This window comes from Lactuca serriola, chromosome 1 (genome assembly GCF_051521515.1).
Source record: "Lactuca serriola cultivar US96UC23 chromosome 1, Lser_US96UC23_V15, whole genome shotgun sequence".
Lineage (NCBI taxonomy): Eukaryota > Viridiplantae > Streptophyta > Magnoliopsida > Asterales > Asteraceae > Lactuca > Lactuca serriola.
In genome coordinates this window covers 225,229,173-225,254,600 of record NC_136408.1, presented here as the reverse complement: position 1 = coordinate 225,254,600, position 25,428 = coordinate 225,229,173, and positions in this window count along the sequence as shown.

The window sequence follows — 25,428 nt, the reverse complement described above, 5'->3', positions numbered from 1 at the left end:
TCATGAAGAAAGGATTTCTAAATTTCACAAAGAACAAAGGATACTTTGAACAAAAGAGCCTCCCAACTATTGAGTGTGTCCAACTTAACCCCTTTATCTATGCTTCCATATTTAAAGATAAAAAGTTATAAAAGGGATCTTACTAAGTGGACACCATTTCTAGTGATTTTCGAAAATAGAAACTTTGTGACTATTTTGCAAACTATCAGGGAGTATTTTATAAATATTCAAGATAAAAGTTTGCGTCAAGAAAATATACAAATAGAGCCTGTATGACAGAAACATTTGCATGTCATAAGCTGCTGTCATAAAACTTCCAAGAACATAAGTAATGTTATATATGTCATAAAACAGAAAATGCGTGTCATAACCGGCAGTTATAAATTTATATAAATTATAACTTAATACATTTTCTCTGAACTAAAATGACTTTTTTTAAATAAACGAAAAGGAACAAACACGAGCACCAAGTTAACGAGCACAATCAACGATATGGAACGAGAACGATATTTCTATTCGATAAGTACGAGTTTCATTATTTATCTAACAAATAATAAATCTCTAATGATTTCTCAAAAGGTTGTTAATATTCTAGTCAGACAAATCTCAAAGGTACCTAAATATAAAAATATTAGTTACGTCTAAGTCCTGTAAGGAGTTATAGCCAGAGTCCCCTAGAGGGAGAGTGGGAATTTGTGTATAGATCTATATGGGGTTGACACCCCACACCTTCACTATTTGCTACAGCTAGACAGAGCAGTCTAGGGTGACAAATGTCTTTTTCCAAACCGAGGGTGCCCGAGAAACGCCAAAACAGGCACTCCATCATGATTAGTATGGTTATAACGACTCACTAGAATGTGGTATATTAACTAGAAATTTATGTAAGGAAAAACCTTATAAATAAATTTTGGCACTTTGTGTTTACTGTCCTATACGTGATAGGTGATGGTCCGCATTTGTTGCGTTGACTATCCTTTTTTTTTCACCGTGTAGAATGTCTAGAATTGCGATGATTCTTTCTCCTAACAAGCATAGAGTCGAAATACTGTTATTTTACAAAGTAAAAAGCATAGGACTCTATGGAAAACGATTTTCTATGATTTTCGATAACGATAAATTAGAACACACAAATATTTTATAACAGAAAATATAGAATTTTCTGGAGAAAACGATTTTCTACGATTTCGATAACGATAAACCAGAACTTACGATTATTTTATAGCAGAAAATATAGGATTTTCTAGGGAAAACGATTTTCCTACGATTTCGATAATGATAAAGTAGAACACACACTCAATTTTACTCGATAAGAGGAACAAGATTTTCAACCATATTTCCTTTTTGAAAATAAGGGATTTTTCTTGAGACGGCTGATTGTTACTATTCAAAGGAACTATTCTCGGACACAACTCGCTTTTACAAATCACACTACTTTTCAAAATCAGTCCTTATAAGGATGAACAAAAGTAATGTCATGCACACATATATCCACGATTTTCAAGGCAAGACTTCAAACGATTTCATAGAAAATATCAAATTTTCTGAAAGTACAATGACAACGATTATAATCAAGTGTAAACGATTTTATACATAAATGCTTATGAACTCACCAACTTTTTAGTTGACGCTTTTCAAAATGACTTGTATTCTCAGGGATCTAGTAAGCGGGTAACAAGGGACGCTGATGCAAGGCTATTCAGCTGTAGTTTGGATTCTTTTCTACTTATGTACCTTTTGTGTAATGCGAAGAACAAATACAACATGTAAACAATGTAAGTTTTTCATCTCAATGTATGATGTTTGGATTGCTCTATATCATTTATATTTAGTTGTTATGATACTACACAATGAAGTCACCTGCCTCCGGACGTTTCTGTTGTCTGGTCCGGGGGTGTGATAGAATGGCATCAGAGCATTGTTTATAGTGAACAGGTATATCTAGCCATTCAAGATATACAGTTATAAATACAACGGGACTAAAACAAACTCTGCCTAAAAGTATACTTTAAGAGGATAGGTATTTTATAAAAGTATACACAATTACTAACCCAGTATCATAACGAGAAGCAACCAAAAGTAACTAAGGGTTGAATGCTACAGTCAAACCTGGGCAGTTATGTAATCATATCTGGGATCAATATAGCCTGATCAACTATATTTATTTGAGATATGACCAACATCTGCTTGGGAGTGATGGTGGTGTTGCAACCATCCAAAAACCTAACAACTATACAAACAAGAGAATATTAGGATTCGAACAACAAGTTTAAAATACTATAGGAGTATTTTAGGATACTATAAACCCCCTTCCACACCTAAACTGTCCCCGTATATCTCGAGCTGCGACTCCTGCACAAATGAAGTAATTAAAATTCCTCATCAAGACTTTTACTACCCTATCACATTGATTTGTAGATGGGGCAAGGAGAGGCCAAAAGAAGCCCAAGAGGAAAATCCAGAAGTGGACCCTAAGGAACACCAAGGGATGAATCATGAAAGGGAGAATTCCGACTAAGAGACCAGCAAGGATGAAAGCGCCAAGGAAACCCTTGACGAGCTTTACCCAACTGAAAGTAGACCTCAGACCCTTTCACCTTTCTCTTCCCAAATACATAAACACCCTATATAGGTACTCCTGGAATAGACATACCCAAAAACAACACAATACCCACGAAAAAATCAGCTGAGCAATTGACTCCTACCCGGTTCAGGGCACATCTCCACAAAAGACAATCCAATCCACAATCGACGTGCACCGAACTCCGATAGCCAACACCCTCAGGAATCAGATGTCCATTTGGGTCACGAGTAAACCGAATTGACTCCCAGTTTCCAACCCTCCGTCATGGAGTAATGGAGACCATATGCAAAACCCGGTGTGCAACAGTGTAAATCTGATCCCCCACAAGTAACAAGAACGCCATTCCAAATGACTTACAAAACCCACCAGTAGGACTAGAGAACTATGTAGACCATGCACACTCCTTAAAAGAGGATAATGTCATTCGGAGACCACCGCTCATAGCAATCAAGGCTAGGACATCCTTAAAAGTGTAAGGAACACAAAAAGTGCACCCTTAATATAAGTGGAATGGCCAAGAACTTTGTGCGCCAAGAGAGGATCGCCACACTACTCGCTTTAGGTTCATAATGCCTTTAATCGCAACCAATAGTAGTAAACCAACAGGAGTACGTCCTTTACGAATCCATACAATCGAATCTGTTGACCATATTGCTAGCCTTGTGCGATTTTGACGAACCTTACATCAGATAATACATGTTCCCACCCTCCACTATAACTGCATCATCGGGATGTAGGTTGAACCGATTAACACCTGTACATTAGGATTATACGAGTAAACTCACTTGGAACTGACTACGAGTACTCACAAGCCCATTTTTCGTGTGCAACAGAGTTATGTCTTCTCATGAAGGTAACCAGTACCCCGACCATGTACCATTCCTACGAATAGACTACGCCACTTTCCAAGCCACTGTAACAGCGGCCGTGGTAGCCATTATGGCACACTTCAATAGCAATGGCACAAAGGAAGTTAGAAATAGTTTCGGTAACTCCAACCGTAACAACAACCAAAGAAACCAACAAAGAACAACTCACCCATGCACACAAAAACCTAAACATAAGAACAAGAAATGAAAGTTCTGGAACGAAAAAGGAGTCAGTTCGACTCAGAGGCTTACTAAAACGAAACAAGTGGGATTAGTCCCTACCTATACTAACCCTACACCTCCCCCATCAAGACAATCATACCTTGGGAACAATCCACCCTGCAACAAGTGCAATTACCATCATTGGGGAGCCTACCATACATTTTGTTGCAAAAGGTGCAACAAGATGTGGCACATCTCCCACTACTGTAGGGCCCCGGCCCTATGCATCACTTCGACACTCAACCGATAAGTAAGTCCAGCTTGTCACAAGTGCGGTGCAACAGGACATTTCAAGAGAAATTGTCCAACGGAGATTACTGACGAGGGAGTTGACAACTAGACAGAAAGAGACGACAAGAAACCCTACTGGGATTCTTGGTAAGTTTCGAACGACAAACTCTATGTAACGAATGTCCACAGAAAGGTCTTGCAAATTGAAAAAAATAATAAAAAAACTATTTCCCCTTTCGAGCCAATCCGTAAATCATGGAAAAGCTAGAGAATCCTCACTAATGGACCATGATGGTTCCATATGAACGTTAGTATCATATATAGTCAGGATTCCGTAAACTAAGAACATGCGATCCCGCATTATTTTCCTGTCACTGGCTTGAATGTTGATTAGGACAGAGCCCCATAGTCAACTACCTGTTACAATCCTAAGTATGTGCGGTTAGGTCACATCCATCTATGGTGGAAGGACCAGGCAGAATTTGGATTACGAATTCTCTTGACTTATAGTAGCACCTTTGTGTCGCTAAAACACCTAACAAGCAGAAACGAGATAGACTCAATGGTGAATATGAAAACGAAACTAGTAACGATAAGAAGACGAACACTAGAACACATAACAAGCAGAAACAAGATAGACCCAATGGTAACAATGAAAAAAAAACTAGTAACGATAAGAACACGAACACTAGAACTCCTAACAAGTAGAAACATGATAAACCCAATGGTAACAACAAAAACGAAACTAGCATCGATTAGAACACTAACACTAGAACACATAACAAGTAGAAACGAGATTGACCCAATGGTAAGAATGAAAACGAAACTAGCAACGATAAGAACACGTACACTAGAACTCTTAACAAGTATAAACGAGATAGATCCAATGGTAAAAACGAAAACAAAACTAGTAATGATAGGAGCATGAACATAAAACACCCTGTCATTCCTAACAACCGATACTCCTCAAAACGATGTAACAACAAGGAGTCTAATGTCATCAGTTGACATGGATAGGCTTGATTCTCACCTTACACACCTCAAGTTCTGCAAATAGACTTTTGTCTTATGTAATCGAATAACAAAACTCTTTCAGTCGATAACGATGAAATCCCTATCAACCAGATGCCTATGTTTTGGAATAAGAAATACCACGCCCTTCCTAAGCCCCAACAAAGATTAAAAATCAAGGAGCAAAGGGCATAAAAAGGAATCCAAAAGGCTTCCAACCATTCCTCCAGAGATTCCAAAAATCTCTTAGAAAACCTCAACCATGTGCTAAGCAGAGGTAGAATCACCTCGACTCCTGGAAACACCTTAATGACCAAACACTCAACACCACTTAGCACAGTCACAAGAACAAATGGTGTCTGATCATGAGATCAGCATATTATGTAAAGGAAACATCAGACCCAATCCCTAAACATAAGGGCACCTGTCTAACTCATAAGGGAAGAAATAAAAACAAAATCGACATAGGCACCATCGGCTACAATTAAGCCAAACAAAACCCATCCTCAAGGATCGATACTCCCTACCCCGAATCGGAGACATGATTAATCAACAGCAAGGAACTGACGAAGGCCGATCTACCATTAGTTGGAAAGACACTAGGAGAAAACTCTCAAGATAATCTAAGACTCATAAGGTCAACTACATCACACAAACTCAACCTTGGTGACCATAGTAACAACTATTAAGACCTAGAAAACTCTACTTCTAGGACACCAGGATCCCAATTCCTAGAAGACCATTCAAAAGGTCTCACCAAGAAAGGGCTCGGTAACTCATAGTCTCTGATTAACCAAAGTCCCAGGTTAGGATATTTCTCCTTCCATGTGTTCAACACTCACAAGTGTCAGACCACCAAAACTCTAGAAAATTTCACCTGTCGATGTCAAGGTAAACAAAAACCCACACCCCGAAGAGAAGCATGTATAGTGGACATTGACAAAGTTGGATGCCCACTTGCTTCTAATCGAGTATGCATATGACAACAACTACCACTCTAGCATAGGAGTTGCACCCCTCGAGGCCATGTGTGGCCAGAGGTGCAGATCATCCTCTATTAGGCTGAGATGGGAGATACCCAGCCGACAAGATGACAAACACCCAATAGCACACTCACTAGACCCGAGATTATTCGATAAAACATGAAAAGGATAGTTCAAACCCGAACACGACCCTAACTATAGTAACACCAAGGAAAGAGCTATGCTGATAACATCTTAAAACCTTGAAGTCCCAAGTAAGGAATCGGGGTATTAATTTAAGAACTCCCCTCGGGGAAGAGTAACTCGAATCAAAAGGGAAAAGTGAACTAAACTCCCGATGCACCAGACCCTTCGAGATCCTCACACGGGTCCGCCCTGTAACCTACCAACTCCAATTACCCTCCGAGTTTAGTAACACACACCCTGCATTTCATGTATCGAACCTAGAAAGTGTCTATCAGACAACCCTCCCAGTCCCACTAGAAAAGACTAAGGCGAAGTAGAACCTCCTAATCATTGATCCGCCGATAGAGACAATGAACGGGAAAGTTAAGAACACAAAACAAAGCCGCATCCCTATTGTGAATGTTCGAGAGAACGCAAGGCGTGAACCGGTAATCACTTGGGAATGTGAGGACCAAACAAATCAGAAGTACCCTCACCTATTTTTGCATTCATAACCCTACCCTTCGAAAGAATATCGGGATGAAATTCCCTCTAAAGAGGGGATGATGTCATAACTAGCACTTTTGGCTAGGAAAATCCACCCTCGGGTAAGTAAGGACTCTTGTGAGACTTGTGCTAACACACCTAAGTGTTCAATATGAGTTCCTAAGGAGCCATATAGTGTTTAAATGCTAATTTCTCCAACAAGAATGAATCTCTCTAAGTATATGAAATCTCTCTAAGAATAGTAAATCTCTCCCAAATCTCTCCAAGAATAGAGAATCTCTCCTAAATCTCTAAGTATGCAAAATCTCTCCAAGAATAGTGAATCACACCCAAATCTCTCTAAGTATGCGAAATCTCTCCAAGAATAGTGAATCTCTCCTAAATCTCTCCAACTATGTGAAAATTCTCCTAAATCTCTCCACTGATCTCAAATCTCTCTTAAATCTCCCTAAGTACCTTCCTCAGCCGAAAACAACTCAAAACCGGAAGAGGAAACCCCCAAAAGGACCCTCTTGGTCCGGAACCTCTTGGTCTGGAACGCTCTTGGTCCGGACTCCTCTTGGTCCTGAACCTCTTGGTCCGGAACCCTCTTAGTCCGGAACCCTCTTAGTCTGGAATGCCTCTTAAGAAACCAATAGGACTCACCACTTCAGAAGCCTCTCATCCAGACCACCCATTCCAAAATCTCGCAGCTCCAGAAGCCTTTTGCCTCACCTCGCCTCGCTTTAGAAGTTGTAGCTGACTTCGCACCTCGGTCCGGACTGTTGGCATGCACGCGACTTCAGATCCGAGAAGGTCACTCTAGATCTCGCCTGTGGACTCCAGAATCAGGAGAAGACCTTCGGAACTCATCTAGCAGCTTCGGAAATGACCCAAATTACTCAGGAAATTAGAAGTGTGACTTCGGAACTTCTCCTATTCCCTTCGGACCTTCGCATGAGCATGATCCCACTCCGAATTTTCATTATTTTCGGACTATTTCACCATTTTAAAGCATTTTGACACCGGAAATTACACCAAACTTGTATTTTTCCTATCCTATACCACTTAGATCCCTATTTTATGCTGAAATTAATTATTTTAAGAATATTCTTCATAAAAATAAATGTTTGGGATTTAGGAATACCTTGTCCTAACTCAAGAAAAGGACAAAGGGATTGACCTTGTGATTTGATGTAATTCCTCATTTCCCATGCAAATCACAGTATTCCAAGCTTTACCCATCAGATACCCATGCATGGACCACCAGATACCCAAGTACCAAAGATTCCTCCCTTTTCCTTATACTCCAAAGCAACGACAGTGAGGGAGTTTAGACTCCACTTTCTCTCTCACTTTTCCCCATTTTCTCTCAAAAACTCATCTTCAAGCAAGAATAAAGGATCTTGCTGAAAGGAAATTTCTCAACTTCTTCCTGAGAAATTTTAAGTTAAATTCCTCCACTCATCTAATATTTTATTATATTTCAAGATAAATCCATATTATTTTATTCATAATAATATGTGATGATCATCCTTAGGAAAGCACCCCTCTTAGGGAAGTTCCTCATATTAGCAAGAGTTTAAGCTTGAGATCTTCACTCCATAACTCCAAACAACTCCTCAACCAACTCAAGGTGAGCTTCATACCCCACCTTTTTCCATGTTTTAATGTTTTTGGGGGAGAGTACAAGTCAAATCTTGCCTAAACTTTTAAATGATTACATATATACGTATGTTTGTATGTGTGTGAAATATTATTAAATTATTATTTAGTAATATACTCATGAGCAAAGGATTTCTAAATTTCACAAAGAACAAAGGATACTTTGAACAAAAGAGCCTCCCAACTATTGAGTGTGTCCAACTTAACCCCTTTATCTATGCTTCCATATTTAAAGATAAAAAGTTATAAAATGGATCTTACTAAGTGGACACCATTTCTAGTGATTTTCAAAAATAGAAACTTTGTGACTATTTTGCAAAATATCAGGGAGTATTTTATAAATATTCAAGATAAAAGTTTGCGTCAAGAAAATATACAAATAGAGCCTTTATGACAGAAACATTTGCATGTCATAAGCTGCTGTCATAAAACTTCCAAGAACATAAGTAATGTTATATATGTCATAAAACAGAAAATGCGTGTCATAACCAGCAGTTATAAATTTATATAAATTATAACTTAATACATTTTCTCTGGACTAAAATGTCTTTTTTTAAATAAACGAAAAGGAACGAACACGAGCACCAAGTTAACGAGCACAATCAACGATATGGAACGAGAACGATATTTCTATTCGATAAGTACGAGTTTCATTATTTATCTAACAAATAATAAATCTCTAACGATTGCTAAAAAGGTTGTTAAGATTCTAGTTAGACAAATCTCAAAAGTACCTAAATATAAAAATATTAGTGTACGTCTAAGTCCTGTAAAGAGTTATAGCCAGAGTCTCCTGGAGGGAGAGCGAGAATTTGTGTATAGATGTATACGGGGTTGACACCCCGCACCTTTGCTCTTCGCTATAGCTAGACAGGACAGTCTAGGGTGACAAATGTGTTTCTCCAAACCGAGGGCGCCTAAGAAACGCCAAAACAGGCACTCTGTCATGATTAGTATGGTTATAACTACTCACTAGAATATGTTATATTAACTAGAAATTTATGTAAGGAAAAACCTCATAAATAAATTTTTGCATGTTGTGTTGACTGTCCTATAGTTGTCCTATACGTGATAGGTGATGGTCCGCATTTATTGCGTTGACTGTGCTTTCTTTTCACCACGTAGAATGTCTACAATTGCCATGATTCTTTCTCCTAACAAGCATAGAGTCAAAATACTGCTATTTTACAAAGTTAAAAGCGTAGGACTCTATGGAAAACAATTATCTACGATTTTCGATAACGATAAACTAGAACGCACGAATATTTTGTAACATAAAATATAGGATTTTCTGTAGAAAACGATTTTCTATGATTTTCGATAACGATAAATTAGAACACACAAATATTTTATAACAGAAAATATAGAATTTTCTGGAGAAAACGATTTTCTACGATTTCGATAACGATAAACCAGAACTTACGATTATTTTATAGCAGAAAATATAGGATTTTCTAGGGAAAACGATTTTCCTACGATTTCGATAATGATAAAGTAGAACACACACTCAATTTTACTCGATAAGAGGAACAAGATTTTCAACCATATTTCCTTTTTGAAAATAAGGGATTTTTCTTGAGACGGATGATTGTTACTATTCAAAGGAACTATTCTCGGACACAGCTCACTTTTACAAATCACAATACTTTTTAAAATCACTCCTTATACGGATGAATAAAAGTAATGTCATGCACACATATATCAACGATTTTCAAGGAAAGACTTTAAACGATTTCATAGAAAATATCGGATTTTCTGAAAGTACAATGAGAACGATTCTAATCAAGTGTAAACGATTCTATATATAAATGCTTATAAACTCGCCAACTTTTTAGTTGATGCTTTTCAAAACGACTTGTATTCTTAGGGATCTAGTAAGCAGGTAACAAGGGACACTGATGCAAGGCTATTCAGCTATAGTTTGGATTCTTTTCTACTTATGTACCATTTGTGTAATCCCAAGAACGAATACAATATGTAAACAATATATGTTTGTCATCTTAATGTATGATGTTACGATTGCTCTATTTCATTTATATTCAATTGTTATGATACTACACAATGAAGTCATCCGCCTCCTGACGTTTCCGCCGTCTGGCCGGGGTGTGACATAACCCATCCAAAGACATCTACAATGACCTTCGTGAATGTTTTGGAAAAGAGAATGTTCTAGGGAGTATGACTTAAAACAACTCCTAACTACCACTAGACAAGTCATGTTATTTGTCTCAGGTTATGACTCCAAACTGAGGACACTTTAAGATTAGATAAGCTTGGTCTTTTCCATACCAAATTGTTCTTGCACCCATTGTACCTAAAAATTATTTGACTTTTACAGGGGTAATAAAGACTTTTATTACCAAGATAAGAAACAAAGCATAGCAAAGGAAACTGCACAGGAGACAAAAATTGACAAATGGCAGGGAAGGGTAAAACTGGAATAAATAATTTTAACAAAATTTGCACAATGAACCGAGAAACACATAGGAGAAGTAATGGCATAGGGGGTAATTGAGGCAAATTATTGTTTATTCACTGAACAAAAACAAAAATAAATTGGGGACACATACAACCTACATTTGCCTATGAATTTAAACTAGAACATGGTTAAAAACTAGGAAACAAACTTCACTAGTTGCTGTAAATCGGGGACCACTTCACAGGCTATTTTGATTTATTCTAAAATTAATAAAACGTGCATAAAAACAATTCTTAATTAGTCTTAACATTTTCCCCCTTAATTCAGAATCTTCTTCACTCCAATTAAATCCCTTATCTCTTCATGCTTCTCTCATGCTAGATACTTTGTGAGAATGTTTGTTTTCTGGATTTTCCCACACACATGAGTTACTATGATTTCTCCATTTTCAACACACTCCCTGTTAAAATGATACCTAATGTCAATATGTTTGCTCCGACCTTGAAATACAAGGTTTTTCACCAGATCAAGTGTTGATTAGTTATCTACAAATAGTGCCACTGGTGGTACGCTTTGACATGTGATTTCTTCAAGGAGTCTTCTTAGCCATATGCCCATCTGACCAAGTTTCACAAGATGAAAGTCCCACTATCCTTTGCTTTTGAGATGCCCATGTGACCAAGTTTCCATTTATGTAAAATGCCATTCCCCCGGTGCTTCTCCTGTAATTAACATCCTTGGCCAAATCACTATTTGTATAACCTGAGATAGTAACCTTTTCACACCTTTTAGAGTAGACTAGACCATAGCTCAAAGTTCCTGTTACATATCTAAGGATTCCTTTTACAGCTTGGAGATGTTTTACAGTGGGCTTCTCCACAAATCGACTAATGACACCAACAATAAAAGATATATCTGGTCTAGTGTGAGTGACATACCTTAGGCACCCAACAATGCTCCTATACTCTGTTGGGTTCACTAGTTCTTCATCTCCATCTTTGGTCAAAGTGAGTTTATGCTCCGTCGAGCTCTTGGTGGGGTTGCATTCAATCATACGAGTTTTAACCAAAATTTTCTTCTCATTAGCTTCCTCTTTTAGTGTGATACATTTGTCTTGTCGGTTTACTTATGAATTAGTCTTAACAAAAATGAGCAAGAAACTCGCAGAAAAAAGGGACAAGTAGAGATTGTATGAGTTCTTACTTGGACTTGATAATGAATTCTCAAAAACTAGAACCCAAGTATTGGTGATGAAAGTTGTTCCTATCATAGAGAAGCATACCACATTGTGGCTGAGGATGAATAACAATGGGTTGTTTCGAACAGAAGATGAACCTCTGGTGAAACGACATCATTTCAAGCTTACACAAGTTATGATGCGACTAGTTGTTCACAAGCTAGAATAGGTCCTAGAAAAGACAAGAAATGAGGAAACGAGAAGGTCTAAAACCATAATTTTTATGGGAAGGACGGGCACAATCTCGACGGTTGTTTTAAGCAAATAGGGTACCCTGAATAATCGCCCTAACAAGGAAATTCAAAAAAGGGAAGAACAAAAGTTGTGTGTTTTTTAAAACAGAACAATACTCTACTAGAGGCTAACACAATGTTAACAAACAAAGCCCAATAGATGGCCTAAGCAACGATCAATACAAACAGTTCACCAACTTGTTGGCTATGAAAAACTCTCAAAATGATGATGTTGTTCAACCAACGGGAAGCATGGCAGGTAGACTTAATGAAGTTAAAGAATGTGTTGTGGACTTGGGTTGTACCGAGTACATAACTCGAACTCTTAATCATTTTGGCAATAATATTGATGCATTTTGGTAGTTACCAATGAGTATACCAAATTGTGATTCTATAGTTGTCTAGAGAAAAGGAACTTGTACAATACCCAATCAAATTAAAATACATGATGTTTTGCATTTTCTAGACTTCATGTGTAATCTATTTTCGGTTAGCAAGTTAAAAAAGGGTCTTAAATTCACTATATAAAATTTTTCTAGATTTTTTTTATACAAGACTTGAGTTCGAGGAGGTGGATTGGAACGCGTTGTTACAAACAATATCTATATTGGATGGGTGGCAGGGAGAATGTAAGAAGAGCTTAAGCAACCGTGAGTGAAGTGTAACACAAACGTTTACGTCATTCCTCATATATCAAACATTCTCATTTTAATTATTTTTTTTCTTCAAAACCAAAGAATATAATTATGTGATTCTTGTGGAAGGGAAAATTTTACTAGGCTACCATTTCCTACTTATTCGAGCCAATCAAATGATCATTCTGACCTTTTTCATTGTATAATATAGGGGAAATATCAAGCTCCTTCCCTTACGAACGCTAATTTTTCCTTACGATATATATGACTTTTTCTTTTACGACGCAAATTTAAAGCAAGTGACTGGCTGGTTAGCTTTTGCAAAATTGTCAAAACACAATTTAATAAAAATGTTAAAACGATCAGGGTGTGACAACAGAAGGGAGTTCACATGAAATCACCAGGTAAACTTCTACATAGTTCAAGGAATACTAGTCGAGACCGCTTTCCCTTATACCCCTCAACAAAATGGGGTGGTGGATACAAAACACCGACAACTTCTCTAGACAACAAGAGCATTAAAACTTCAAGCAAAGTTGCCATTGTGGTGAGTGTATCTTGATGGTAGCACATATCATAAATCACCTCCTTCCAAGACAATCCATAACAAGAACCCATACGAAATTCTCTACAACTAATAACCAAGTTATGACCACAAGTAGTTTTTTGATTGCCTTGCCTAATATCATAGGACCGAAACAAGAGGATATAAATTTGCGGAACAAAGGAGACCGGGAATCTTTTTGGGTTACCTACATGGCACGAAAGGATACAAAATATTTGACATTGAAATAAGAAAAATGTTAGTTTCAAGAACCGGATTTTTTTGAAAGCACACTTCCGTATGAAAATACACAAATCGAAAGTGAAGAATAAGAAATCTTTGACGGACCAACATGGGAAAATGAAAATGGAAGGAATGATTAAACATTTGATGCTAAAGAAAGTAGTCAAGACGCATCTGTGGGCCATAAGGAAGTAAACACGACTCAATATGTAAATAATGACAATGGAGGTATACCAAATGTAGTGAATGACGATGATGAGAATATGGACGCAAATGACATGCATGCATGCAAAACCAAAAAATGAACCCACATGTGAAGAAGAGTCAAATAACAATGAAAATGCAAGGTCCAGTAGAGAAGGAAAAAACATATCACTTCCCGTCTATCATAGTGACTACATTGTGAACCTTCCATCATCCGTAGATCAAGCAACACCTGCCACCAATCAAGACTCTCCAACGTTACATTCCATTGCAAATTTCATTTCTTATGAAAAGTTTCCTCTTTCTCACAGGGCACTCTTAACGGTAATTAATACCAAAAATGAGCTACAGAAATTCAATCAAGAATATGAAAATTGAATAGATGTAATGAAGAAAGAAGTATGATCCCTCAAAAACAACACCACCTAGACTCTTGAAGAGCTTCCAAAAGGGAAACGTCCCATTGATTCCAAATGGCTATATAAATAAAGTACAAACCTAATGGAGGGATCGCAAGGTGCAAAGTGAGACTAGTAGCGACAGGTTTCACCCAAATGGAAAGCATCGACTTCCATGAACCATTCACAAAAGTGGTTAAACTTGTCCCTATTCCGATCCTCTTGGTGGTGATAGCCAAAAGAAATTGGATAATAAACCGGCTTGATGTGAGTAAGACTTTCATTCATGAAGAACGTTAGAAATAAGTCTACATAATAATCTCGCAATGTTTCGAGAGGGGAAAAGTGAATAAGGTTTGTCGCCTTCAAAAATGAATTTATGGTCTCAGCCAAGGTTCAAGAAATTGCTATGAAAAATTCACTTCTTCTCTACACATGACCGGTTTCAAACAATCTCAAGCAAACCACTCCTTGTTTATTTTTAAAACCGATAACTCCTTGTGACGACACTCATATACGTGGATGATGTCATAGTTGTAGGGAATGATGTGAAAAATATCCATGAAGCAAAAACATTCTTGGATGAAAATTTTAGCAAGACAGACATGTTCTCAACCATAGAGGTAGGTCCCCTGAAATACTTCATAGGCATCAAGGTTACACATATGCAAGACAGACTTGTTCTCAACCATAGAAAATACATTCTCGACATCCTCAATGATAGCAGAATCATGTAATGCCAACCTAACGCATTGCTCATGGACCAGAATACAAAACTAGGGAAAAATGATGAGGATGTACGAGTTGATGTCAAAAAGTATAGAAGACATGTAGGAAGATTATTATACATACAAGAAATCGGCCCGGAAATCACCTACTTAGTTAATGTTTTGAGATAATTTGTGGGAGATCCTCGAGATAGTGGCATGGAGGCTGCAAACTGTTAAGGTATTTAAAAGGTACGGTGGGTGAAGGGATACTCCTTCCAAAAAAGGGTGAAGCGAACTTAGTAGCGTATACTGATTCAGATTTGCTTGCGTGCCCCAACAAAAGGAGATCGAGAACTATTTACATGTTAATCTTGGGAGGTGCCCCAATATCACGGAGGTCGAAAAAGAAATATGTTGTATCTCACTCCTCCTACAAAGTTGAATACCGAGCAATGGATGCTACGATTAGTGAAATCATTTTGTTGTGGTGGCTCCCAAAGGACTTAGACCTTGAACAAAGTGTTCTAACTCAACTACTATGTGATAACTTAGTTGTAAAACACATCGGTAATAGTCTATTTTTTCACGAATGTACCAAACACGTGGAAATGGGTTGTTATTTTGTCCGACAATGCGTCCAATCTAAAAGAGGTGAAGCCTCTTCACATCGACTCTAAATCTCATGTAACATCCTATTTATTAAATAAATAAATAGATAAAATTGATGAACAAATAGTCACCCTAAATCCATATTAGTTAGTGGAATGTTGGTTTTGGGGAGCCGAATGTTATAATTTAGATTATTGGAGGGTTAAAGTGTAATTTCAGTACTTGTTTTGCAAAGAATTTTAGAGGTCAAAGGGTATTTAGTATTATTTGGACTTAATATGTAAGGATTTGTGGAAGCAGGGGCTGATTGGTAACATTTTGAACTTGCTTTAGAAAGTTTTTTAGAAGGAGGGGTTTAAATGGTAAATTAGGGATTTGTTTTTAAAGGAATAATACAAGGAGGGACCATTTTTTTATTATGGAATAAAGCCTAAGGAATCGGGTATATTAGCTATTCACCCAGAAACCCTAACCCTAAATGAGATATCGACCGTCACACTACTAGAAAAAAGGCCTTTTACGACGCTCATTGCGCGTCGTAAAACGCTCAGACGACGCGCAAATGCGCGTCAAGGAAGGCCCTGTCATAATGAGAGACGACGCGCATTTACGACGTGCATTTATGACGCGCATTTACGACGCGCGGTAATGACACCCAATGCGTATCAAGGAATGCCCTGTCATAAAGGAAGACGACACACATTTGTGTGTCGTAACCTTACGACATGCATGTTTATGACACGCAATGCGTATCAAGGAAGCCCCAGTCAAGAAAGGCCATGTCATAAATGAAGACGACACACATTTTTGCGTATCGTAATTTTAATTTTTTTTTTAAAAAAAATATATTTATATATTTATTAATTTATAAATTAAATTTGCATTTAATCTCTCATAATAGAAATAAAATACCATATACAAAAAATACAATCCATTGCATATAATAAAATAAAATACCATATACAAAAAATACAATCCATTGCATTTAATCTGTATGTATAACAAAGACACATGTGTTAAACTTGTTACCATTAACATGTTGAACTTTCACCCTATCACCTTTGTGTGCATGGATTTCACAAGATGCTTGTTTAAACTTGGGAGGTTATTAATAATACCCTCAAGTCTGGGTAGACTCTGGAAAGAGAAAATATAATTTAAATTAAAAATTAAAAATAGCAATGTGGTTTCAATTTGCATAATTTAAAAAGAGAGAGAGTATGAACCTTGATAACCAAAAAATAATTTAAATTAAAAATTAAAAATAGCAATGTTGTTTCAATACTACCCTTTTGCAAGTCCCTAGCATTTCTGGTGCCATTTTATCAAGATTCATGCCAAGTTCATCATTTATGACCTACAACAAATTTATGGAAACAGAAACAAATTCCAAATCAAAATGTATACACAACAAAGAAGTTGAAAATATGCAAAAAAAATGAGACCCACCTCTCCTCCAGTCAGAGTTGCAAGATCCTGCAAGTTTGACTTTCGGTTCTCTCCAAAACCAGGGGCTTTAATGGCACAGACCTACACAACAATATACATTGGAAGAATTATAAGAAACAAATAGACAAACATTTGATGAAATAATTGTATAAAAAATTATAAAAAAAAATGATACCTTGATACCTGCAAGGAGTTTGTTAAGAATGAGAGTGGCTAATGCCTCACTATGTAACTAGTGTTTACTTTGACATTGACATCAATTCGTTGAATCAATCTACACTCAGCCCAATCATAGAAACATATAAAATCATTTGAACACATTGCAAGTAAAGATCCTCCGAATATTTTCTCAGCTGAAAAAGTTGGTCGGATGCTTTTCTTTTCCTGGTTAAATTAAACACCCGAAACATAAATCTTTGAGTAGATTAGTAAATGATGGATGTACCCTTTGGAATGTTATGGGAGAACCTGAAAAGATTTTTTGAAGATATTGATCTTAGATGTACTTTCCCTAACAACATATTCACCATCAGATGACCAAACAATCTCTACTTCATTCCATCATCGGTTACTCCATATCCAACTGCTGTAACACCATGGTCAAGATCAGTTCCACAATCCGCAGTAAACACGCCACCTGAATAGAACTGGAAACCCATGCCACTGGCATCAATGGCAACTGATACAAGTTGATTAGCGACTGCCTGTAACAATGCGGATTCACTGTTGGCTGGCACTTTTTTATACCCAGTAATGGTGGCAGCATGGACAGCTTCTTCCTTGGTGTTGCAGGTTCCATCTACTGCCTGATATGGGTAAGCCACCTTGGTGTTGATGCCTTTGTTTTTAACGATAAACTCAAAGCCATCTTCCATCTCGCCACCATCACATCCTCCGTTTTGTTTTTGGGGGGTTTTGATTGGTGTTTGTTCCTTTTGGGTTCCGTTTTCAGAATGGTTTCCTGTAATCAAAGATTTTGATATTAGTATGGAATTGAGTTCCAAATATTCCAATTGCACTAAAAGAAATGATCTTACTGTTATCGTTTTCCGTAGAGCGACCATTTAAAGGAGGGGAAGAAGCAAACCCAGTGTAATCACCTGAATTCAAATAACAAAAAATGAGATAAAAAATGATTATTTTTATTTTTAAGATAGCAACAGAGAGTTAGTTTACCGTTTGTTTGTGCTGGAGAAGATGCGTTTTTTAATTTTTCAGCAGATGATTTGCCAGGCCATTATTCAAGAGGGCGAATAACCAGAGCTCTTGGATTCTCCCTTGGAATAAAAAGAGCATCTGCTTTTGGTGTGCTGGTAGTCTCTTCATCATCACTAAAAAACAAAAACTGTAATTGTAAAAAAAATAAATCAGATCCATAAAAAACAATAAGGGCAAAATAGTCAATATAACAACAGATATTACCTTTGGCCCATCGTTTTTCGGGTGATAATTTCTAGCACCCCAGGAATTTTTTACCAACCAGTACTTCATGCCAAAGTTGTGTATATGATGTATTCACCATCACCACAGATAACAACATACCTCCCATTTGGGTTGTGCTTCAAGCTCTGTGGAAAAATAGAAAAGTCAAAGTCCATATGGTTGACTATTTTCAGTTTAAAGGAAGGTAGGAACAAGCATAATTCACTTGTGGATAAAGACCACATGTTCCCAGTTCTTTAACTGCTAAAGGCAACATCTCTCCATCAGAAACCTGGATAAAAAATAGATTTTTATTTTCCCATTTCATTGTTGACACAACATAACATGTATATGGGATTTAAAGTCCAAACCTCCACTACTAGAAAACAGCCCTTTAATGACGCGCAAACAATGACACTCGCTGATAGAGGATGCGCATTTGTGCGTGCGCTAAAAGATAATGTCAGTTTTGAAAAATTTGAAGGATAGAGGGCACGCATTTGTGCGTGCCCTAAAAATAGTGTCTAACAAAAAAATTAAAAACACGGAAGGCACTTATCATAAAAAAGGGCGTCGTCTAAAACTATCGCTTTATATTTTTCTTTAGGAAGGCGCATTTTCTTAGGGGGGAAATGAAATACCAAAAAATTAAACAGCCCGCCGATGCATCTCCTTCTTCTTCTTCTAAAATTGTCTACCAAAAAGCCCTAATAATCCTTTAAGCAGTTGCTCTCTCTCTCTCTCTCTCTCTCTCTCTCTCTCTCTCTCTGTCTCTCTCTCTCTCTAAAAAAAAGAAACGCATTGATCATCACGATTTCGCATCTAAATCAACTACCGCCTTCTCCTCTACATCTTCACCCACCCACGACCTGCATTCCATCTCTCCATTCTCTCCACAAACTCTAAGCCACCGCCACCACCATTGAACCCTAAAATCACAATTCGCCTTCCTCTACCTCTGTACTCTCTCCACCCACCGAATCTACCTTAATTTTCTCCCTCCTTCTCTCCACAGACCCCTTCTACCCATCGGTAATTACACTCACCCTAAATTACTTCGATTCCTTCTCTCTTAAAACCCTAATCCAACATATCACACTCCATATTGTACAACGGCACTTTCCACAGACCCTTCATCTGCTTATCTCGATCGTTGGCTCCTCAACCGCCGAGTCCTCTCTGCTCGCCGCCATTAGCCATCGCCTCCCTGTGAAGCCAAGCTACCACTGGCTGGAGACCGTCGCACTCCACAGCTACACCAAGGACCTTCAATTTCTTAGCTACAGGTTCATTTTTCTTCAACTTTTTTCTGTTTCATTCATCTTTTTTTTTCTTGTTGTCGGTCTTCCTTCTTTTACAAGATTTTTTGTTATTCCCTTCTTGGAATCGATAAAAAACCATCACTATCTCTAGTGGTGGCCATTACTCTGCTTCTGTGAAAACTGTAAAATGTGCAAAACCAAAAACATGAATTTTCGGAATTTATTTTTTTATCAGGTTGTGAGCTCTGTAAAATGCCTAGAGGATGAATTAGAACCTAACTCTTCTATATATGTCTAATGTCTTAACCTTCACCACAAACAGATGAAGAAGATACCAAATACAATAAGATTAAAGAAGCTTTTCTAACAAGACCAAGTTGAAAAGCAAAGGAACTGTTCTTTTTAAAGCAAAGCAAATAAATTTTGTAGTTTGATACTTTAAAAAAGTTGAAAGGTTACACGGTTAAGATGGAAACGAAACATAATTTTCACAACACATGGAAAATCAACACAGGTCAGCCTAATGAAAACTTAAGTAGTGGTTTGGTTTGGTATGAAAAAAATGGAATTGCTGATGGAAATCATTGTTAACCTCACTAATCAGCAATTCAAAATCAATATTACTAAATACTAATCTAATGGTATATAAAATTTTCATGTTGCATAAGAAGCATGATACACAATAAAAATCATAATACTTAAAACAAACTACTACATTTGAAAAGTCTTGCTGTTACTAGGAGGAGTCTTGAATTGGGGAAAATGGAAAGAAGGAAGGAAAGAAGGAGAGGTTACAGATAGAATTAAAGAAAGAAAGACTTAAAGATCAATAACACGAGAGAGATTCTGAATACGATTGAGCAAGAAATCCCCTTGCTTAATAGTCGCTTGATACAGAGCATTCTTTGCATCTGGGCGGTTGGAAGGGTAAAAAAACTGCCAACATTCTTGCAGTAATGGCATCTGCAGCTGCTGCATCAGGTGATGATAGGCGTGTCCATTTCTCTTTCTAATTATACCATCTGTTTTTTTTAATGGTTATGTGTTGTTGATTGATGTGGATGTATCATAATGGTGTATGTGGTTATGCACATGTTTCTTATAACTATAACGTGATTGTTGTTGTACTTATACATCCATAGACAGTTCATATAAACTAAGAATGCTTCATTTACAAAGCAAAGTGTGACACTTGAGTTAACTTGCTTCTAGGTTTTTCTTGGACTTGGATATAGCAGCCCCAAAGATCACCATTCCAACTTAATATTGTCCAGACAATCTTCATCCCACAAAACTCTTGCTTGACCTGGGAAACTTGATAATCCATACTCAGTTTGGTCCATAGTGATTTCTCTTTGATCAGCCCAAATATCCTTGATTGATAACTTTTTCATAAAATTTCTCAAACAAGCACAGGATGATGATGATGATGATGATGATGATGACGTTTCTCACGAGAAGGATATTTATCTCCAATTTGGTGTAGTATTAAGTGATGTATCTGCTTTTTTTGTTGATGGTGACTATCATTGGAGTCAACGTTCGTTGACAGGAGGATTTGGCGGTTCTTCGCAGTCTAGTATCGTTAATTTCTTGACTATTATTGATAAGTGTGGTGTGACTTGTAAGCTTCAACAGGTATATTCATTTCAAGTTTGAAACATGATTATTATAATTATATGTTGTCAGTTGATAACACTTCATCTCTCCATCTAGATCCAATCAGAGAATCCATCTTTCCCCACAACAAGATTGGTCGTGCGGCTTCCTTTCCTTGGATTTCAGTTTCCCCCTGCGCGTTATCATTGACTGATGCAAGTTGCAAAGATCTTTCAGGGAGAGGATAATGATAACGAAGGTCTTGTCCTCCCTTGGGATCAAGCTGACTCTGAGGGTTGGTTAGATGTTCTTAATTGGAAGCTTGGTTTGATTCTAGAACCACTCATGCTTTCATCCAATCCAATCAGCATTGTGATTTCTTAAACTTTTGGAATTTTTTGTTTATCGTTATTTTGGTGTAGGGTGTGGGAAATAGGGAAGCTATTTTGCAGAGGAGATATTTCTTAATCGGAAAGGGCCAACTTCAGGAAGATCACCTTATCAACCAAGTCTTTTCAAGATTTTGTGAAATTAGGCATAACCACAGACAAGATCAGAAACCTACTAATTTTGGTGAGTTTTTATTACAATTCAATTAATTTATTTACATAATTTTGATCATTTTTTTATTTTAATTTGTTATATCAGAGCTTGAAATGATGAAAGAAAGATTTTCAAATCTTTTTGTGGGGGAGGATATTTTCGATAGTAGGGACAAAATTTACTACATATAAGAAGCTTATGGCTTGATCATATCAGAAAAAGAGGAAGCAGATGAAATTCAAGGTACTTTTCATCAATCATTTTACTGTTTGATTAAGTTTTTTAACCTGAACTCTCATTGTTCATCATTTTAACTTATCTTTTATTTGATTTCATAATGCATCACTATGTCTTTAATTCTTATCTGGTTGGCTTGGTGTATAGATGCTTCATGAAGGATTATGCATTGGTATGGATAGTATGATCTTTTCCTTCATGTATATATAGATTGTAGAATAACTTTTTTAATGTTTTGCAGCCTGACATTGTTACCGGTGATATCAATTTGTAATTTTTTTAATTAAAATGAATTATTTGTATTTGACATATTAGTGAAATGAATTATCTTTGTTATTTATGGTATTTTATTTGTATGACATTAAATTTTATGAAATGGATTATATTTTTTGTATATGATATTTTATTTTATATTGTGAGGCATTAAATGCAAATTTAATTTGAAAATTAGTAAATCTATAAAAAAATAAATTTTTTTTAACATTTAAAATTATGATACGCAAACATGTGTGTCATCTTCATTTATGACATGGCCTTTCTTGACAGAGGCTTTCTTGATACGCATTGCGTGTCATTAACACGCGCGTCGTAAGGTTACGACACGCGAATGCGTATCGTCTTCCTTTATGACAGGGCCTTCCTTGATACGCATTGCGTGTCGTAACTGTGCGTCGTAAATGCGCGTCATAAATGCGCGTCGTAAATGCGCGTCGTCTCTCTTTATGACAGGGCCTTCCTTGACACGCATTTGCGCGTCGTCTGAGCGTTTTACGACGCGCAATGAGCGTCGTAAGAGGCCTTTTTTCTAGTAGTGCTCATGATCAGCTCCCACACTCTTGATGTTAACAGTTTGAATTTCATTATGTTTAGCCCATATAATTTTTCCACTATTGTCCATGCTGGCTACAGGCTCTTCACGTCCAATTTTCACCATTATGGTTCCTTCATCATAGCCAATAACAATCCTGTAAAAACAGTAATTAAAATAAATCCAGATGAATGAAGAAGCATCAAGATTCAAGACCCACAAAACAAAAAACAAAAAGTGCTATACAAACTTACCGATGTGAACCTTTCGTGTATCCAACAGCCCAAACCCTTTCAAGTCCATAGTTCAAGGTGTTGTCAAGTCTGAATAAAAAAAAGAGTGGCATAAAGTCAAAAAGTTTACATTTTTAACATATGTATAACGAGGGTATTTTGGCCTTTTGATTGGAAATGAAGAAAGAAATTGAATTCCTTCCATCCATCAAACATGGAATTTGAAGGAATCCAACAAAAATTGAATTCCATCCATTTGGAAACCAAACACACCATGGAATGGAATCTAGCATTCCGATTCTTTCAGAATCTACAAAACAAACGCACCCTTAAAGGTAAATAAAGAAGAGCTCACCTGTAAGTGGTTGAATGCCATATACGGACAGTACCATCTTCTGAACCTGTCATTATTATTGGAAGCTCGGGATGGAAACATACAGTAGAAACATTGTGTGTGTGACCTTCTAGAGTTTGGACATAGGTTTTAGTTTGATAATCCCATACCTATTTCAAATTATTTATAACATAAAATGCAAATTGTAGACACATTTATACACATAGCCAAAGAAAAGGGGGACAAACCTTAGCAGTGTGCTCATCTGATCCAGTAATAAGATTAGGTTTATCACCACCAGTAAAGTAATCCACACAGTTCACTCCCTTGAGATGTGCATCCAGTGTGAAGTTAGGATCAAGTGAACCAAGATTCCAAATCTAAATTTAAAAACATAGTTTTAAACTGTTAGTTATCACTGTATCAGTTAATGGTAGACAATTAAGCATGTTCTAATTGAGATTACCTTTATAGTGCGATCAGAGGGTCATCTAATTCCTGTAAAAACAGAGATATTGTCAGATATTAGATATATGACAACTCATTGGTAACAGAAGAGGCAATTTGTAAATACTAATTAGGGGGACAAGTTCCAGAAGCCATATCTTCAACTTTTTTTTTTAAATATTCCACCTGTAATGTAAACAATCTCACATTATATTTTTTTTTCAATCAAGATGAAATCTCTTACCTTTTCTTCACTGAGGGGGACAAGTTCTCCATCAATGCTCATGACCTTTAGAATCAGGCTGTTGAGAAAAGAAAAAAACAGAATCAAAAGTATATTTTTTATGTGAATTGAACCATTTGAAATCTTTTATAAATATTCCCAAAAAATTACCCGTTTTCACACTCCCATTCCCCCATTGCCATTCCACTATTTTCCTTTTCTTCAATATCAAAAATAACACCACAACCTGAACCAGATGATTTGAACGATTGGTGTAAACAGTCAAATGTCACTCCCAATACTTCAGAAGAATCATTTTGCTAAGCTTCATTTCTTAGAAAGTGAGATGAAGTAGGAAAGAAAAAGATTTTAATCCTTTTTTAATGTAAAAAACAAAATCTTTTTAAAAATGTAACTAACCTCGACAGACAGCTGTTCCTTTTGTTTTTGGATTGCAACTTCTATGCAAGAATCGAACTGATGGAGAAAGTCGTTCACCCTCCAACTGTCTAATTGTGGAGGGTGGCGACATAGAAACACACCGACAGCCTAGGCTGCCGACCATGGTGGTAGATGGTGCTTGGCGGGGAAAACTGAAAAGAAGGAGAAGAAAATAATAGGAATCGATAGCTTAGGTTGGAGAATAGTTTGTCTCGAAGTCTTCTTCGTCCTCTTCCCTCGACGGTGACTCATAAATCCGACAGACCCAGACAAAAACCTTGAACAATTCCCTCTCTAGCCGCCAAGACGAACGAACAAAAGATTAGGGTTGTTTTGCGATGCTAATTGTTTGGTTATAGGGGATGTATGAACTAAATATGAACAATCATCCCTAATAGAATATCTCAATGGGACCCTGATTTCGACAGAAGGCTTTTATCCAAAGGATACCTGATGTCAAAATGTGGCCGCCAATTAGGGTTTTTTTTCATGTGGAGGATGTAGTTGGAGGTTTTCATGTAAAGAAAGCCCGAGTTGTGTTGGATGAAGGACTAGGGTTGGAGGCGTTGGAGGTGGGTGAAGATGAAGTCGATCCCTAAGGCTTCTTTCTTGCTAATTCAAAGATTAGGGTCGATGGCTGAGAAAGGATCGAACAGGCGGGGGTTTTGATTTTTATGGATTCCATTTCCCCCCTGGTTTTGATTTTTTATGGATTCCATTCCCCCCCTTAGCTATCAAAACGCGCGTTTCATTAAAATTATAAAGCGACAGCCACAGACGACGCACGTTTAAGATAAAGCACCCTCTGTGTTTTTAATTTTTTTTCTTTAGACACTAATTCAAGGGCACACAATAATGCGTGACCTAAATCCTTAAATTTTTTGAAGAGATGACACTTCTTTAACTTTACTCTCTTTTGTGTAACATAAATCTCCGAGTGTCGTTGTTTGCGCGTCGTAAAAGGGTCTTTTTCTTGTAGTGT